We start from the raw sequence: 7,406 nt of genomic DNA, 5'->3' as shown, positions 1-7,406 counted from the left end.
TGGCTAATTCTCTTGCTGGGACCCTGCGGGACATTTGAGCCATATTTGGAATAAAGTCAATTCTCCTGAACACAGCCGAATATATTGCCCACAGTTTTTACCACATGGGATCTCAAAGAGTCTGGAAAATAAAAAATTCCCTGGAACAGAGGTGTATAAGATGGAATAAAGCAAATATTTGATTCTCAACCTGCAATTGGTGCTTGCTTCCAGCAATTACATGCTAATTCAGTAAGAATTTCTTGAGAAAGTACCGGAGAGTCTAATTAGCAAATAACACCTGATATTTCCCCCTAGAGATTGTGGGACATAAATTAAGAAACTAGAATCCCAAGATAATTACATAGGTCCTAGAATTATTTTAATGGGTTGTTATTTGAGGGATCTATAATCATTGGTTTGTTCCCTTTTAGCCTAAATTCTTACTAAGTAGGGTTAGAAATGTTTATGGGAATGGTGATTGAGACCTAATAATAAGCATTAGAATTCCTGATTTTCAAGGCCATTGTATCACTAGATCACTAAAAACAAAGTAAAGAGTTTCCAAGTTCTAGTTTTCCTATGTGTGTTGGCTAGTGATGCTTGATATAGAACAGCTGTATTCTTTACTTCAGTCCTTCACCTAACAAGGTAGATATCTGCAGAGATTTTTCACTCATTTTTATTAGATTTTTATATGTAATTGTGTCTTTGCTGCTTTCAAAATAAAACATGTTTTATTCCATTGTGAAACATTCAAACAATACAGAAATTAAGAAGTAATTTAGAAACTCAAAGTCCTCACAGGTTCTTTTTTCCTTAAATATAATCCTTCTTAATAGTTTGGTGTATATTATTTTGAATATTTTTGTATTACAAAAGTGGAATATGGTACATATTGCGGAGAAACTTGATTTTTTTACTTGATAATATATCTTTGATATCTGTCTACATCAGTACTTGCAGCTATCATTATTTTAACAGTTATATGTATGAATATACCAAAATTTATTTAGCCAAAAATGTGCAGTTTTTTACCAACACAAACTGCAAAAATTAACAGCCATGTATATATTTTTTGCACACTTGTGTGAGCTTCTGTACGATACATTCCTGGAATTGGACTTCTTAGGTTAAAAGATATTTGCACCTAAAACTTTGAAAGGTAACTACCAAATTGCCCTCTTTAGAGGTTGTTTCATTTTCCATGCACATCAATAATGTATGCAATATTCGTGTTCTTAATAAACATTGACTAACAATGAGTATTTTGATTGCATGAACATGGTAGACAGAAAATTATATCTATTCAAATTTGCATTTTCTAAAAGATATTGTATGATTAAACTAGATACTATTTTGTAAAAATATAAATCAAGTATTTTTAGTGATTGTTTTTTAAAAATTGTAATTATTATCAGTACTTAAAAGCATAACAAATGTATCTTAAGAACAAGGCAAACAATGTGTACACATATACATTTAATGCATATATATTACATTGGGTCAATTGCTAGGTCCCATATATCCTTATAAGAAAAGCCTAGGTGGCGTCACACGCAATGTCATCACAAGATGGCCACCATGGGAGGGCAGTTGAGGGAGACCAGGCCTGCGGAGGAGGGCAGTTGGGGGCGACCAGGTCGGCAGGGGAGGGCAGTTGGGGGCGATAAGGCCGGCAGGGGAGCAGTTAGGAGGCAATCAGGCCTGAACCAGCAGTTGGACATCCCCCAAGGGGTCCCAGTTTGGAGAGGGTGCACGCTGGCTGAGGGACTGCCCCCCATGAACAAATTTCATGCACAAGGCCTCTAATAAATGAATAAGGACTGATGTTGAAAGATGAATAATGACATGGTGCACACTACTAATCTAAGCAAATAAATAGGAGAGGAAGTTGTTAAACATAGTTTGAGAACTAGTCAAATTTCAAGTTACAGTTGGAATATTAGGATTAATGTACTAGTATAGCATTTAAGCTTCTATTCTTAGTATGAAATGTTAGTGTTTTGACAATAGTCTTTAAAATCAACATCCAAGTACACTTCTTTTTGAAAGTACACCAATAATGCCCTGACCTGTTTGGCTCAGTGGCTAGAGTGTCGGCCTACGGACTGAAGGGTCCCGGGTTCGATCCCAGTCAAAGGCATATACCTTGGTTGTGGGCACATCCCCAGTAGGGGGTGTGCAGGAGGCAGCTGATTGATGTTGCTAACTCTCTATCCCTCTCCCTTCCTCTCTGTAAAAAAATCAATAAAATATATTTTTTTTAAAAAGAAAGTACACCAATAATGAACCTTCCTGTTGGTCATTATTTTATTTTGGGTAGCTGAAACAATATCATAGGGCATTCCGAACATGTGGGTTCCCCTGACTCAAGATCATTCCTGGAATATTCAGTACCAAAGATAGCAACCTCATTGCTCCTCTGTTCTTTTCCACTAATGAGCTCTGTATCTTCTGTGTTTGTTAATACAGACGGCTCTTTTTCTGTACCACGAATGGCGTGGTGTCTACAAGTTGTTTGTGACACCTTCTTGTAATGCAGTTTGTTTTCCCTATGTGTCAAGTCCCAAGCTACAGGTTGGATGAAAATATGATCAAGCTTAATTAAGGAGCGAAGTCAGGAAATGAATAGGTTGCCAAATAGCTAAGAACTGGATCATGTGGAAGACGGGACAGTGGTGTTGAGGTCAGGCCCACAGTAGTCTTTCAGTGTTTTAGGAAAAGGTCAAACCAGAGCAGCTAATGTGATGAAGTTCAAGAGAGAAGATTGGAGGCTAAGGATGTGCAAATGTCAAGAAGTCAAAGAACTGAAATCCCACTGACTATGGATATCATACGGTTGTAGAACAGTTCATTTGCAGCTACATTCATCTCATCTTACTACCCAGTGGCAGACTTCATAATTCTTAAGGAAGCACAAATTTGAATCTTATACATGATCTATGAAATATGTTTATTTAAAAAAATGATAAAACAAAATTTTTCTACACACAAAAATCCTTAGAAAAATCTCTCTTCCTGTATGTAACACAGAAAACCCTAGTTTTCTAGGTTACCAGGATGATTTTCAGATTTATCTAAGTCAGAGATTTAAAAACCTTTTCAACTCATGGCATATGTAAACTAATTACTAAAATTCTGTGGCACACCAGAAAATATGTTATATTTTTTTTGCCAATCTCACAAATACAATATAGACATAATTTTGATTCATTCACACCAGATGGCTATTGTTGTGTTGGCTGTTGTCATTTTTTTATTTGATAATCTAAGGGAAAAGAGGTCAGTGCTCCTGACTTAAATAGTCAGGTATGGCATGTTTTAAAAATTCTTGTGGCACACCAGTGTGCCTGGCACGGCACACCGGCTGAAAATCGCTGACCTAAATTATAACCTACTTTAGTATGTTATTCAATGTATACTTAAATGGTTTGCTTTTGTGGAGTAAAAAATGCTAATGAGTCAGCAGATGGATACTGCAGAGGTTTCCAGATCTTGATGTAGTCTAAAATAAAACAAAACTTTCTTTGTATGGGTGGGATTTGGCAGTTCTTTTAAATTCTCTACTAAAAAAAACCACAAAACACATTTCTAAGAAATGTGTTAATTAAGAGATGTCTTTACCCTCTACTCTCTCACCCCACAAAAATCATTCTAGCCCCACGCTTGCTTTAGATGGGAAAAATTTAAATGTCCATAAAGGCAGTTTGAGCAAGTTGTAACTTGATTTAAATAGTTTGCATTCTTCATCTGTGCTTTCCCTCTGGGATCTTCTAGCCTTCTTTCCCAGAGAAGTTTCCATTTGAGTTCTGGATTTCAATATTCATCATCTATTCCTTGTTAGTTCCCAGGATGATTTTTGGTGTTTCTAGATCCTTGCCAAGGCACAAATTTCATCTCTTGCAGGAAGCATTTTGAAAGAAAACATCTACAGAGTTTGTTTGAATGGAACAAACTTTCTTCATATGAGAAAACGAAAGCCATTTACTATTAAATCCGACTTTATTTTGTTTGAAATTTGCTGTCATAATAATATCTCCTATTTATGTATTCCATTATTAACTGCAAAGAAACAGTGGACTCTCCATGCTGCATCAGAATGAAAAATTTTATTCATTCTTTTGACTTTTCAAGCACATGCTAGTTCATTATTTTAATAAAATGCTCTAACAGATGTTAGGCAGAATGTGGTCACATCTGGGACATATAAAAATACCATTCCAAGTCACCATAGGAGGGAAATAGCACTATTGTTTAGTTCTCCTCAAAAGCATAACTAGCCCATCTTATTTAATCTGTTTCACTCCTTTAAGTTTGATAGTTAAGAGTAGCACCAATTATGTTGTCTTGGGAATACAAAAAGGAACAATGAGCCAAAACACCAAGGGAAGTGTCACAAAAAGAAATACACTATGCTGAAACACAAATAAAACTCCACTAAAGCTTGTGGCTAGAGTTATGTACTTTTCTTTTTTTAGCTGACAAGGTTGTAAATCTTGAGTTGCTTGGCTTCCTGAAGCCACCCTGAATTATAAGTCTGTTTTGGCCTTTTTACGATGTCCCTACTTAACTTGACCCTTTCAAAGAAAGCATTGCACATATATTCCAGTCTTCTAACCTAGCTTTTAGTTTTTATTTGGTTGTTTTCTTAAAGTAAGTGTTCTAAGAAAACAAAAACAAAACCTGCTGGTTTTCTGCCAATGAATCAGGTCCATATACTGTTATATTTAGTATCATCTGTTGTTGTGCCCAGATTTCAAAGTTCCCAAGACCCCCAGGGAGCCAGTCAGTCCGATGCAAAAGCAAAGAGTCATCTATTTCAAACCCGGGTTTGGCTCCCCTGCCACACTCACCGATGTAACGGTAAGCTCCAGTGGCCAAGAGAGAGAGAGGCCTGATGGGACAGGGGGTTTTAAAGGGGGGTGGAGTGAGGGCAGGAGAGGGGACTGTGGGCCCCACTGATTGGCCAGGCGCGAGTCGGGTCATCTCTATGGCGCGCACGTCCCTTGATTGTCATTGGTTAGTTTAAAGAAATCCTGGGCGTGGCCAGCAGGGGCCTGGGCTTCCGGGAAGAAGGCACTCTCCTGAGCACATGGCGGCCGCCCCAAAAATGGAGGACCCAGGGCAAGATGGAGGGTGCAGTCCTAGCCCCCCCCAGGGCGAGCTGAGCCCGGGCTCCAGGGGCCAGTCCGGTTGCTGGGGGTCCAGTAGATCGACCAGTTCCAGCCCAGGCAGGAAGTCCACATCCTCCGTCTCGTTCCCGGGGGTGTCGGCGATCGCCTCCTCCTCCATCTCCTCGGGCGAGGGCACGCGCCCCGCCCCGCCACTGCTGCTGCCGCGTGGGTCCGGTCCGGGGGCGGCGGGCGGTGGCAGCCTGCGCCGGGCTCCCGCCGTGGGCTGGGGAGTCGGTGCCCGAGGCCGCCAGCAGCGTGGTCAGGCCCTGAGACGACTGGCCCTTTCACTGTAGCTTTGTGAAAATAGACCACGCTGAGGATTAGAATAATAACTAGTGCTGAGAGGAAGGTAGACGTTTGTCTCACATAGTGCTCACCAGTTAGAAAGAAAAAAGTCTAAACTTGTGTATGCAGTGTGGAACTGGAAGGCACACATGGCTTCATGGAAAGTGTGTTGGATTTGGAGTCAGATGACCCAGGTTTGAGCCTCAGCTCTGCCACTTTGCGCTCGATGTAACAAAAGTCATATTTCCCTTGCCTATAAAGTAGGAATGATACCTCAGAGGACTGTTTTGAAGATTCAGTGAAATCATGGATATAAAAGTGCTCTCTGCCCTGGCCAGTGTGGCTCAGTTGGAGCACTGTCCTGTACACCAACAGGTGCCAGGTTTCATTCCTGGTCAGGACACATTCTCAGGTTTCAGGTTCGACCCCTCGGTCAGGACATGCGCTGGAGGCAATTGATGGATTTTTCTCTCTCACATCACTGTTTCTGCCTCTCCCTCTCCCTTCCTTTCCTAAAATCAATGAACTTCTTAAAAAAAAAAAAGTGTCCTCTAAACTGGGTTAGATACATAGCTTATCTGTTGGTGGTCTGCAGTCTTCATCTTAGATGAGCACATAACAGTTAGATATTTGGAGAACAGCTGAAAAGAAATCCATGTGGTAGATATAGAATAGGCAGGTGTGAAATTCCATTTAAGACACACTGCCTAAAGAAAGCAAGCCCCTGGAGGAACTAAATGCAATCTTGATAGAAATTTCGGCTCTTAAGTAATAACAGTGAGAAGTAAACCAAGCTCATTCTATTTCACATACACATTGGGATCAAAGATTCCCCGTCTTTCACTCTCTTAACACCTAATTCTTGAGCATCTAGGATATGTGCCAAACATTGTGCTTATTCTCTAGGTGTACACCGATGGGCAAGATTTCTGCTCTTAAGGAACTAATGTCCTAATTACATAAGTTACACTAATACCTTTATTCCAAGCATTTGGTAAAGTGTAGGCACATAATAGATGCTTGATAAAAGTTGATTGAGCTGAACTAATCTCCCTAATTTTGTAGCATTACACATCGCAGACAGCCAGTAGAGAGGCAATGCTGTGATCAGAGATGCTTACCTAATTCACTGTGTGATTAACAGGTTACTGCTTCTGAAGGGAAAACATATTTTTCCTTGTTTTTTGAGGGGAAAAATATTTTAACCGGAGTTATCTAGTCATCCACCTATGTAGTGTTAATGTAATGTTTTCCTACTTAAAATATAATGATCACTTCTAATTAATACTTTGGGAATATGGTGAACAATACTAATATCAACCACCCAGGACCCCTATTGTGCTCACAGGTGTTGTGAAAAAACTCCAAGTTTCATTTTATAACACTGGATCTCTTGAGTGACTTCCAGAAAGTTATGCTTGCCTAACATAAACTTGCCTAGTTAATATAGCCATAGTGCCAAGCTTTTGAGTAAGAGATAATATAGATAATATGAGTTCCATTAATTTATCAGTAGTATCTTCCATATTAAGGATGCTAGCCCGAGGTCTAGCTTTTAATCACACTTATTCCAGATATCCCATACGTTTTCCATTTTCCTACTAATCCTCATGTGAATCTTTTTTAAGTACTATATTTAACTTTCATCCATAAAGTTCCCGCGCTTTCTACAAATAATCACTTTTCCCAACACCAATTGACTTTCTTAATCTAACTGCACATCATTATTTTCATAAGCATTTTAACTAGAGCAAAATACTTTGAATTATGAAGATCTTTCATTGAACTACACATGCAGTCATCATAAATAAAGATGGGAGATGCTTCTGCAATTGCATTATTTCTAGAAAGTGGACCTTACTGGAAGGAAGAATTAGAAGCATTACTGATTATTTTTATTTTTCACATTGGAGGAAAGGCTTAACCTGGAAGAATCTGAGAATTGTACTTTCTTATTTAAAGCTC

This window comes from Myotis daubentonii, chromosome 18, assembly GCF_963259705.1.
Source record: "Myotis daubentonii chromosome 18, mMyoDau2.1, whole genome shotgun sequence".
Taxonomy (NCBI): domain Eukaryota; kingdom Metazoa; phylum Chordata; class Mammalia; order Chiroptera; family Vespertilionidae; genus Myotis; species Myotis daubentonii.
The sequence above is the reverse complement of the archived record's forward strand: the minus strand, read 5'-3'. Positions refer to the sequence as shown.